General features: G+C 42.6%; 1 protein-coding gene across 2 annotated transcripts in view; it reads left to right on the plus strand.

Annotated features, from left to right (window-relative positions):
• Positions 1 to 6240: 6240 nt before the first annotated feature.
• Positions 6241 to 12483, plus strand: part of bach2b (BTB and CNC homology 1, basic leucine zipper transcription factor 2b) — a 105553-nt gene continuing 99310 nt past the window's right edge. For both annotated transcript variants that reach the window (XM_079646608.1, XM_079646611.1), the window contains exon 1: positions 6241 to 6493. The gene's annotated coding sequence lies outside the window, so the exon portion shown is untranslated. The remainder of the gene's footprint in view (positions 6494 to 12483) is intronic.

Raw genomic sequence — 12483 nt, forward strand, 5'->3', positions numbered from 1 at the left:
ACAGACGACCTCAATGTGTCTCCTTTCAGCTCTTCACCATGCTGAACGCTGAACTAAGTGACAGTTGTTTCTCAATAACGCATGCATAACTGGACTCATTTTCTGCTGACAACTTCCAACCTCACAAGGACATTCCTCAGTTCCTGCACACTCACCAGCATCACCTTGTCTTTAAGGTGAGGGTCTCAGAATACATAGTCCGGCCCCCCTCTAAATGGAGCTTCCTCTTTCTGTCATGGAGGATCGGCTGACGTTTCACGTGCTGCTTTTATTAAATCTAATTAGACTACCTGACATAAGAACACAGTGTCTGTCCACAGTATGGGCGCTGCCCAGGAAGGCTACCATTGCTCTGTGGACTCTTTCACCCCCAAACCCCCCCCCCACCCCCCCACCAACCACCCCTCCATGCCTCCCCCCTTTTACGCCACCCAACTTCAGTCAGCCGCCTTCCTTGAAAAGGCCTCGAGGAGAGGTCATCGAGTGCAGGAATGCCATTGCTTACTGTGTGTCTATGTGTGTGCTCCGAGAGTCTATACTCTGTAATTATATTCTCCTCATGCATTTGGTGCGTTGGAAGCATGAGCTAGATGTTGACTGAATGCACCGCGCTGAGACAAAGGATTCTCGTCTCCCAGCGCCTTCAGACACGGGGCCGCTCCTGCCTGCTGAAGGCCCTCGGCCCAGATTTGCAGCCCCGCTTGGGTTTCAGAATGAAAAACCCTCAGATGTCTTGAAGGTTTCTGCGTGGATGAATATGAATATGAATACCTTCACTAATCTCGGGGATTAGCTGCTGGATTGTCAAAGTGTTTCTCTGGACCCCAGCTCTTGACAGCTTGTAATTCTCCTCCCTATTTCAGGGCACCTCTGAATTTCTAATTTCAATTTTAAATTACTGGTAATGCATATTAATTTTGAGCGACAGTATGTGCAGGCTGCATTTAAATCTGTGCCTGTCGTCTGAGTTGACTTTGCACATTAACAAAAGTACCATTTAGATTAAGCAAATGGCCCCTCTGTCTGTTTAAACATGTTTGAAGAGCCTTTTGAGCAGAAGCTTGTTTAAACACTGAGGTCTGCAGTAAAGCACAGCATCATGCAGGTTTCTTGATTATTCCAAAGAGCATTTCAAAAATGTTCCAGGATGATTTTGTAAAAGCTAAGAGGATCAACTCATAATGTGCAGTCTGTGAATATTGATTGGGAAGCATTTTCTCCACTTTTTTTGATCCTCTTAAATATAGCTATCATCGTATTTCAACACGCTGTGTGTTTTAGAACCTGTGGTATAGTGACAACATAATGCACCTGAGATACTGAGAGCCATCAACACTAAAAGCTACTAAGACAGGAACGCTGCTGAGATAATGACGCTTTAATGCCAGTAAAGTGATGCAAATCTAGAGACAGAGAGTCTCTTTTGTGTGTAGAAACAATACAACACACGCTCATTCCCACTAGATATCACCTTTGATGCTCATTCAACACCTGGCAAATGACTGGAAGCTCCTAAACAATCTGTGTTCTGTAAATTACTCTGTTATCAATCATTTTGATTACACAAAAGTAACATACAGAGTGACATACAAAGTGACGTACAGAGTGACGTACAGAGTGATGTATAGAGTAACGTACAAAGTGACGTACAGAGTGACGTACAAAGTGACGTACAGAGTAACATACAGAGCAACGTACAAAGTGACATACAGAGTAACATACAGAGTGACATACAGTGACATACAAAGTGACGTACAGAGTAACATACAGAGTGACGTACAGAGTGACGTACAGAGTGACGTACAGAGTGACGTACAGAGTGACGTACAGAGTGACGTACAGAGTGACGTACAAAGTGACATACAGAGTGGCATACAGAGTGACGTGCAGAGTGACGTACAGAGTGACGTACAGAGTGACGTACAGAGTGACGTACAGAGTGACGTACAGAGTGACATACAGAGTGACGTACAAAGTGACATACAGAGTAACGTACAAAGTGACATACAGAGTGGCATACAGAGTGACATACAGAGTGACGTACAGAGTGACGTACAGAGTGACGTGCAGAGTGACGTGCAGAGTGACGTACAGAGTGACGTGCAGAGTGACGTACAGAGTGACGTGCAGAGTGACGTTCAGAGTGACATGCAGAGTGACGTACAGAGTGACATGCAGAGTGACATATAGAGTGACGTGCAGAGTGACGTACAGAGTGACGTGCAGAGTGACGTACAGAGTGACGTACAGAGTGACGTACAGAGTGACGTGCAAAGTGACGTGCAGAGTCACGTGCAGAGTGACATGCAGAGTGACATACAGAGTGACATACAGTGACATGCAGAGTGACATACAGAGTGACATACAGAGTGACATGCAGTGACATGCAGAGTGACATACAGAGTGACGTACAGATTGACGTACAGAGTGACGTACAGATTGACGTACAGAGTGACGTACAGAGTGACGTGCAGAGTGACGTACAGAGTGACGTGCAGAGTGACATACAGAGTGACATACAGAGTGACATACAGTGACATGCAGAGTGACATGCAGAGTGACATGCAGAGTGACATGCAGAGTGACATGCAGAGTGACATGCAGAGTGACATACAGAGTGACATACAGAGTGACATACAGTGACATGCAGAGTGACATATAGAGTGACATACAGTGACATACAAAGTAACGTACAGAGTGACGTACAGAGTGACGTACAGAGTGACGTACAGAGTGACGTACAGAGTGACGTACAGAGTGACATGCAGAGTGACATACAGAGTGACATACAGAGTGACATACAGTGACATGCAGAGTGACATGCAGAGTGACATACAGTGACATACAAAGTAACGTACAGAGTGATGTACAGAGTGATGTACAGAGTGACGTACAGAGTGACGTACAGAGTGACGTACAGAGTGACGTACAGAGTGACATGCAGAGTGACATACAGAGTGACATACAGAGTGACATACAGTGACATGCAGAGTGACATACAGTAACATGCAGAGTGACATGCAGAGTGACATGCAGAGTGACATACAGAGTGACATACAGAGTGACATACAGAGTGACATACAGAGTGACATGCAGAGTGACATACAGTGACATGCAGAGTGACATGCAGAGTGACATACAGAGTGACATGCAGTGACATACAAAGTAACGTACAGAGTGACGTACAGAGTGACGTACAGAGTGACATACAGAGTGACATACAGAGTGACATACAGAGTAACGTACAAAGTGACGTACAGAGTGACGTACAGAGTGACGTACAGAGTGACATACAGAGTGACATACAGAGTGACATACAGTGACATACAGTGACATACAAAGTAACGTACAGAGTGACGTACAGAGTGACATACAGAGTTACGTACAGAGTGACATGCAGAGAGATATAAGGAGTACAGAGGAAAGTATGGGGGAATGTACGGAGTACGTAGTAAGGTACGAAGGAATGTATAGAAGAACGTACGGAGGAGCGTACAGAGGAACGTACGGTGGAATGCACGGAGGAACGCACGGAGGAACGCACGGAGGAACGCACAGAGGAATGCACGGAGGAACGTACGGAGGAACGTACGGTGGAACGTACGGTGGAACGTATGGAGGAACGTACAAAGTACGTAGTAAGGTACGAAGGAAAGTATAGAAGAACGTACGGAGGAACGTACGGAGGAACGTACGGTGGAACGTACGGAGGAACGTACGGTGGAACCTATGGAGGAACGTACGGAGGAACGTACGGAGGAACATACGGTGGAACGTACGGTGGAACCTACGGAGGAACGTGCGGAGGAACGTACGGAGGAACGTACAGTGGAACGTACGGAGGAACCTATATAGTTCTGTAGAGAGTAACTTAGAGAGTAACATACAGAGGAACGTACGCCGGAATGTACCCAGGAATGTACGCAGGAACGTACGCAGGAACGTACGGTGGAACGTACGGAGGAACGTACGGAGGAACGTACGGAGGAACGTACGGATGAATGTATGGAGGAACCTATATAGTTCTGTAGAGAGTAACTTAGAGAGTAATGTACGGAGGAACGTACGGAGGAACGTACGGTGGAACGTACGGAGGAACGTACAGAGGAACCTATATAGTTGAGAGTAACTCAGAGAGTAACGTACGGAGTAAAGAAGTTCCAGGTCAGATGCAGGGTAACTTTTGTCATCAGAGGTCGTCAGCCTTGTTGTGAAAGTACACTATGCTATCACTCTACTCCGTGAGTGTTTCAAGGAGACAGATAAATATGCCAAAAGTATGGAATTCATATGAATGCATCAATTATAATGACATTTACAGAAAAATTAGTATCTTTACGTTATATTTGATATGTTGCCATCAACATGAAACGGCATCATCATCACACTATATATACAGTATGTGCAATACACTTTGATGCTCCTCCAAATAAGTGACGTACACAAATACCAAATAACCAAATAACACACGCATGTTGGTGGTGTTGTTTTGATGTCAGCAGCACCATCTCAAATCGTCAGTTTAATGCAAGCAGCAGCGCAGGGATCTGCTCTTTGAATGTCACTCATGGAATAGCCCGCGAAAAGTGACGGCTGCGATGAAGAAGGGCTGTATGCTGTGCTGTGATAATTCATAATTACATGCAAACTCCCCAGGGGTAGTTTCCACATCAGGAATTAAAAACATCCAGTTCGCTTGTCCAAACAGGATGTGAGCTCCAGAACACAAAGCCGGCCTCCCTCACATGGCTGGTGCTGAGTAGCTCTCAGCTTCCCTCCACCCACCGCCTGCTGCATCACATTCAACATCATACATTACATTTCTGTTTGTTGCTGTGGTCTGTTTTCACTTCTGAAACATTGAAATAAATCCTCTCCACATACACTCATTCAATCTGACGATACAGAACATTGTGACCACATAACTCGTCTTTAGAACCCTGTAGTTTAAAGGACTACATCTCCCACAAACTGACAATTGTACATGTTAGCTTGAATTCTTTAAATATGTTGCATGTTTTCTCAGTTCACCACTGAGAAGCACAACATAGAAACAGATGTATGACCGATCACCAGCGTTGGGAGTGTTACTTGAAAAATGTTAAAATGATTAGTTACCTGTAAAAAAAAAAAATCAGTAACCTAATCTTTGTAAAAAAAAAAGTAATGTAACCTGATAACCTTCTGTTTACTTTGGGATTCCCTCAATATAGAATGCAATACAAAAATGAATTGAAAATAAATACATTTCAATAAGATGTTTTTAAGTAAAGTGTACTCTAAGACAACAGATCCATGTGACCTTAGAGAAGACGAAACCAAGAGGAAGAAAAAACATTTTATTCTAAGTAGAAATACTTCAGTCTTTAAATACTTTAATACAAGTGAAAGTACTGAATTCAAAATGTAAAGTATTGCCAGTTAAATGTACTTAAAGTATCAAAAGTAAAAGTATGCATTATGAACAATGGCTGATTTGAACATATCATATTATTATGGAATAATAAAGGATTCCTTCTTTGAATTGCTTACAAATACATGTAAGAACATTTCAATGTTGTAGTTTATTACTAAGACCATTTTAGTTTATTTATTAATATATTGGTAGAAATGTACTGCATTATCAAAATGTCATTTGTTTTATATGTTAACAGTAGCTGGTAACTATTAGTGTTAATAAATGTAGTGGAGTCAAAAGTACAATAAGCAACAATAAACACTGAAGCAAAGTAGAAGTATGACAAGTAGGCTACAGTACTTTAGTAATTGCACTAAGTAACTTCCCACCTCTGTAGATTAAGATATATTTTAAAACATTTTTTAATGTATTTTTATTTTTATAATAGTTTTTAAAATGTGCACACCAAAGTAAATCTTTGTATGCATAAACCTGCTTGACAATAAACCTGATTCTGATCTAGAGGAGGTTTGACTGTACACATAAGTACATTCTGGACTGAAGCGTCCTCCCGTCTGCAGCCTAAGAAAATGTCTTGTGTCATCTTTCGCAGTCATATTCCCGCTGTGTGCACGGAGGGAAGGAGGGGGGGGCACCGAGCAAGCGCGAGGGGAGGGATCTGAGCGAGCAGCCAGTAGTGCGATTCTCCAAACTCTGCTGCGTACGTTCCTGGGAGTGCGCGCACGTTTCCCGCGGGCGTTAACGCAAAGCCGCACCGCGCTTACGATGTTGTGAATGAGGATAGAGTGACGTCAGCGGCCGAATGTCAACAATGTAGCGACTGTAGGCGTTCCAGTCGAGAGTAACAAACAGCGGAGACGGAGCGGCACGCCGCGCTGGAGCACCGCGCGCACACACGCACGCAGTCCTACACACAACAGAGTCACACACGGTGTTTTTTACTGAAGTGACACAAAAGCGAGGTGCTGCATCGGGACAAGAAGTGACCTTTCTGAGGAAAGGAGTCATCATGTGAGAGAACTTATGAGGGACACGGACAAAAGGGCTTGAGACGCGCGGAATAGAAAGTAAAAGGTGAGCTGCTGCACGTTTCTCCGCGTCATTTCTCTCCTCTGATATATTCCTCTCTGTTTCTCATGTGTGAATCCACCGTTTCTCAACTTCAGTGTTTTGTTGATGCTCTCTAAGCCGAGTTGCAAACTTGCATTAGTGTCGCAGCCCGAAGAGTCCTCCCTGTGATCTGTGGAAAAAGTCACTACTGAAAGGAAGGAAAACAGCTTGCATGTCTCTGAAGCTTGGCGTGGTGATAATATTGGAGGCTGTATAATGCGTCGGGGTGTGAACGCGGGTTCAGGAGTGAAACACACTCTGAACCACATCCTGTTATGCTTTCAGTCAATACACCGTGTGCGCTCCATTTTCTCTGTGTTTGTCAAGTAGGTAAGCGGAGATCCCGCAGGAGGCACGCGCTGCTTCTATCAGCAGAAATATGCACACATAAAAAGAGAAGCTGTCACCTGTAGCTTTGTAAAACACCTCAATCACTTCATGAACAATCATGATTATTACCTTATTATTATTACTATGAGAAGTATTATTGTTATTATTATCATTATTATTATTATCATTATTAAACAGTGCACTTCAATGTTCTTCTGCTCTTCCCCAATCTGATTGCATGATGTCATCACCTGCCCATTAATCAACATTTTTAAATATTTGCTGTGTAAGGACGGTCCTTATTTGCTCCGACAACCAATATAATCATGTCCATCTCGACGGTGTCTTTTAGGAACCCATATTTTCAATATCATTGACCCCTTTTGTTTACTATCGGGAGCAAGCTTTGTATACCATTTCCTGGCTAAAAAACTAAACATTTTTTATTTGAAGTGCGGTATGAACCCAGCTGCGCCTTTACGCGCGGTCCTGCTTTGTCATGAGGATGCTGCAGCAGGGCTTAGTCAGTCCTGTCATTTTATTATGGAGGAGTCAGCGGTGTAGTGAGGAATGTTGTTATGCAAGTAAGGTCTCACAAGTCGATATATTGTTGGAAAACACTTCTGGGAAAAAAGAGAACACCCATAAGCAGAGCAGTTTTATCACATGCACCTATATAGTTCAATACAATATTTTTGTGTGTTTTTGAGGGCATTTACAGTGAACTGAAATCATCTGATCGTCCACCTTTGCTTTTCTGGAATGAAAGGAAGCTGTGACCAGAAGCAGAATGAGTGTGTGTGTTTCGAGATACTGTTGTTTGATCGCCACGTGTTTGCGATGAGGTGCCATACGGGAGTGATGCTGCCATTAATGATACAGCATTCTGAGGAGCCTCTTTGTCTGTTTGTGCTGATGCAACGCGGTGATGGCACTGAGGGGATGCAGCATCACCCCACCCCCCCTCGCCCATTCCTCACATCATGTGTCACGTTGTAAATATCGGAGTCTGTGCAGCAGATGATTTTGAGTGCATGCTGGGTGGAGGTTTTTGTATCTGAGATTTTAATGGGGGCTTATGAAAACACATTGTGGTCTTCTGACATCGCTCTGCTTGCACAACACGTGCACGCGGCAGGCAGCACTCATGCGCAGTTTTACGCAGGGAGCCTTTTGTTCTGTACAATAGTCCCGCTGCCTTTCTATTCCCGTGCATGGCAATCCCCTGCTTATTGTAAGAGGGGGGGGGGGGGGGGGGGGGGGGGGGGGTGTCCCAAACTGTAAACCCCACAATGACTCAGTCAGGATTAAATGCCACTTCATCATATCTGCCAGCTCTCTGACATGTCTAATATGTCTATCTGCGTTCTTTCTTTTCTTTGTCCTTTAATTAAAAGAATATGAATTGTAATAGCAAATGCCATTTTCACTTTGGCAGCACTATGAAATAATTATATTCTGCTCTTTCTTTGTGGAAAAAGACATTTCCATTCAATCAAGTAGATTTTCACCTGTGTGTTTTTGCCTTCCTGCATCTTTAAAGATTGTGCATACACTACACCAGCTGATGGCTGCATCACGAAAATACTTCTTATCTATCGTTGTCTATTATTTTTAAACTCCCTTTTATGTTACTTCTTTTTATTTATACAGGGCAATCTTTTAAATCAATATCAAAATGTGATTAAAAGGAGCTACTGACAACAAAAGAAAGAGTAATGATACCAAAGTAATTATAAAAAAGCAAGAATCTTGAGAGCAGAATATACAATCAAATCAGATTGATCACACCTGGCTTTCCATAGACAATGCATTTGGAAAACACATTGCTGCATCATACTGTGAAATGACCAAAAAATAACAAAAATCTTCTAAATATTTGTTACAGTTGAAATGTTCAGCTGTATATTTTCTGTACATTTGCTTCTGTTATTTGCTTAAGCCAAAATGCCAAATGTCACAAGTGTCCGTCTAAATACTGATCCACCTGTAAAATACTAATATTTGAACAGTTAATGTTGCTAGCTTGCTGACATTAGGTCCAGGTCCAAAACAAGTTTAGTAAAAGGCTTCCTCTTCCTGTGGCCCCAACTTTCTGAAAGTGCATCAAAAATAGATAAGGACCCTGATGAAGAAAAATGATAAGTCACGAAGTTGTTATTATATAACAGAGACAAGATCTCGGGCTGAGCTTGGGAACATCTGAGTCTGACTGGGCTGTTTGGGGATCTCAACATAATGACTCCCTCAGGACTCAGCCTCTGAAATCCCACCCGGCAACAGGACCCTCCATGTGACCCGGTCCATTCTGAAGTGTACCGTGCAGGGGGGGGGGGGGGGGCTCCTGCTGCTTTCTACTGAGCCTGTTGTTATCATCTTTATGTTGCTGAAGTTCCTATCAAGCTAGATGGCAATAGAAGCTGCTTGTGTTCAAAAGTAACCAAGCACTTAAGGGTTAATGATTCATGAAATTGTATTAGGAGTGATCTCATTGTATGATGATAGACAGATTTCTCCAGAAAACAGCCCCTAACGTGCTGAAACGGCATCACTTTCACTCTTAAGAATCATAGCAGAAGTGTGGTTTAAAAGAATAGCAGAACCCCCGTAAAGAAATTAACAAAAAGCTGCAAATCCACATCTATTGCATAGATATTTGTTTTAATCTTTGCATCACTTAGGATATTTGAGTAACCCCCACGAGCTCAGCTCAACATCCCAAGTCAGTGCCTTGGCCAGAAAAAGAGAAGAAACACATTCCCACAGCGCTCCCACGTCAGCACAAAGGCATGTTTGACTGGGCTGCTGCCAGTGTGAGGCAGCCATCAGATCTGCACTTTACACCAAGAGCTATTGTTTCCCCTCTTTCTCTCTTTCTGATCCGTTCTTCTCTCTGTCATATCATGGCTGCTCATTCTTCTCCTCCCACCGTTCACTGTGCACTGGCACCGTCTCTCACCGTGTGAAATCCAAAGCTTTACCCAGCTGCCCTCAGTCTGCAGAGTTCTGTCTCTGTGTTTGATGCGCAGCACACACTAACTTGCCAAGAAGCTATCAAATCTAAAACACCACAGGCAGCTCTCTGATTGTTTTGTTTTGTGTTGCCTGTAAGAAATGAGAGAGAAGCGTAAATCATCCTGGTGTCTGCGTCAGACCCTTCTGATGATCTCACACACAGCGGAGCACTTCACCTTCTCAACTCTAACTTAATCCTCTTTAGTTACCCGTCCTGTGGTCCTCCATGAATTTCAACTGTGCAAAACATATTGAGCCAATAAAAGGATGCACATCTGGTCCTGATAGCTTTGGAAAATAAAAACTTGAGAGTAGAAAAGTTAGGGCGTTTTAGTATTATGTTATCGAAGCAGTTCAGTGTGTAAAGCGGTGTTCAGTGAATGAAGAGAAAGAAATTAGCACGATGTAATGACCTGTTTGTGTTGGCTTGGTGCAGCACTATACTGCTGGCAGGAGGCAGGAGCACTATTGTGTGTACATAGTGTGTTCATTCCAAGAGTGAGGAGTAACCTGAGGTTTTGGACACTTATCAATGATCAGCATCTTTGCATCCTCACAGCTGCAGGGCCACTTGACATTCACATTGATATCAGTCAAATGTGCAGCAGTCCATGAATGTTACCAGAAACTGCACTTGCCTTTTGATTTGAATCCAGGAACTTACTTTACTTCAATTTAAATTATTTTTATTTTAAATATTGTACTCAGAATTTTAATTTAATCTATATTTTCCCAAAATTGCTACATTTTTTATTTGTATATGTCTGTTTGTTGAGCAGTTCAGTTATGAAATTGCCAGTGGAACACCTATCTTGACACATAATCTGAAACTTGCATGTATTATGGATTTTTCCCTCCTGATACACATCCAGTGTTGCATAAAACACCCTTTTCATGTTAGAATAATGATAACACACCCTGTAGTGTCTGGTCCCCCCTGCTACCACTGTAGAAATGCTCTGTACACCGTATGAAGCCTGTGGACAAACAGAGAGTCTCTGGTGTTTGTCTTGGGAAACTCTGGAGCTCACATCAATAGTGATATAAACGTTCCCCTTGTCTGTCAACTGCTGAGTCACACATAAAGTGGACTCTGTCACTGACTGGAGATCAGTCCCTCTGCTTCAACCTGTTCACACCAACAGTCTGAGGCCTATCATTTATTACAATGCCCTTTGTGATGCATCATCCTTGTCTTCTAGTTTTTCAACCTGTCAGAGTAGTTTGTAACAATCTACTTTGGTTGAGGTTGTTGGTTTACTGCTGAAGGTTCATTCTGTGTTGGAGCTGCTGATGATATCACATGATCTGCATTGACAGAGGGAGATCTTGTGAGATGATTAAAAGCATCTAATGGCGCATTTCCACTACAGCGCACTTTAAGCGTGCCGTTTTTGGTTGCGTTTCCACTAGGCGTAGTTCCGGCTAGCGGGTACCTTTTCATAGTTTTCTGGCTCTCCAAAATCCAGGTTCTTTCCGGACTAACAACCGGGCTGAGTATGCTAAACTAGTGAGAGAATCGCTGGCAACTACAACAAAATGAACATATTTTACCGTGATTATGCTCCGACCGTCCACATTCACAACAACGGCCTATACAGACATAAATAAACCAGCGACTGTATTCACCATGACACAGACAATCTGTGGTTTGTACTTGTTTAACTTTTGTCTAGTTTCTGAACAGATATGAGGAGCTGTGAGCTCTGAGTGCTAACAGCTAACGGCTGATGCTGGTTCTGTGTTCCGCATTGAAGATGACGTCACGGCTCTGCCTACACTACGTTACTATAGTTACTACCCCAGTTCCTAAACTGTAATGGAAACGTAGCATAAAGTGAGCCTGGCCTACCTATACCATACTAAGCCGTGCGAGGCCCTGCAGTGGAAAATGCCATAAATGGACCTGAAGGTTGATCAACAGCTGTTTCTAAGGTCAAGAAAAAATGTTGAAACTTTCTTCATTAGCATTACCAAAAGATAAAGGGTCATTTTATTTTCGAATGAAGCAATAGAAATTAACTCGTTTTGCTTAATAAAAAAAAAATACAACAAATCACTGATATTTGGATATATGTACATATTATGTAAGAAACAATTAGTATAACAAACAATTTGCTTTATGATTAAATCTTCGCATCAAAGTGAGAGCTAGGTAAAACTACATATATTAGAAAAGAGAAGACATGCCTTTGTTGATCCCCAGAGGAAATCCAGATGTTGCAGCAGCACAAAGACAAAAATAAATAAGTATACAAAAAAAGGCATTTCTTATTTTTATTCTGTTTCTATTTATTCTGTGGAATAAAAATGAGAAAATAAAAACGGTGCAAGCCCACTTAGTGTGAACAATCCTGCACATAGAGCTCAAAGTTCACATTAGTGTAGTAGACGTTCATAAACAACACATTGCGAGAGCTGCTGTACCACTGCAGGTAAACCGAGAGAAAGACTCCCTGCTGAGACTGAATAAGAGGCATTGTTAGCCCAATGACACCCCACATGCTCAGCACATCTGTAAATACACCAGTGCCTGACTGACGGTACTGTTGGTCACCAACATTACTGTTTCTAAATATAAATGTGTGTGTAAATGACGGTTGAATTCA

Source organism: Notothenia rossii (genome assembly GCF_949606895.1).
Source record: "Notothenia rossii genome assembly, chromosome: 8".
In the NCBI taxonomy this organism is placed as follows: Eukaryota; Metazoa; Chordata; class Actinopteri; order Perciformes; family Nototheniidae; genus Notothenia; species Notothenia rossii.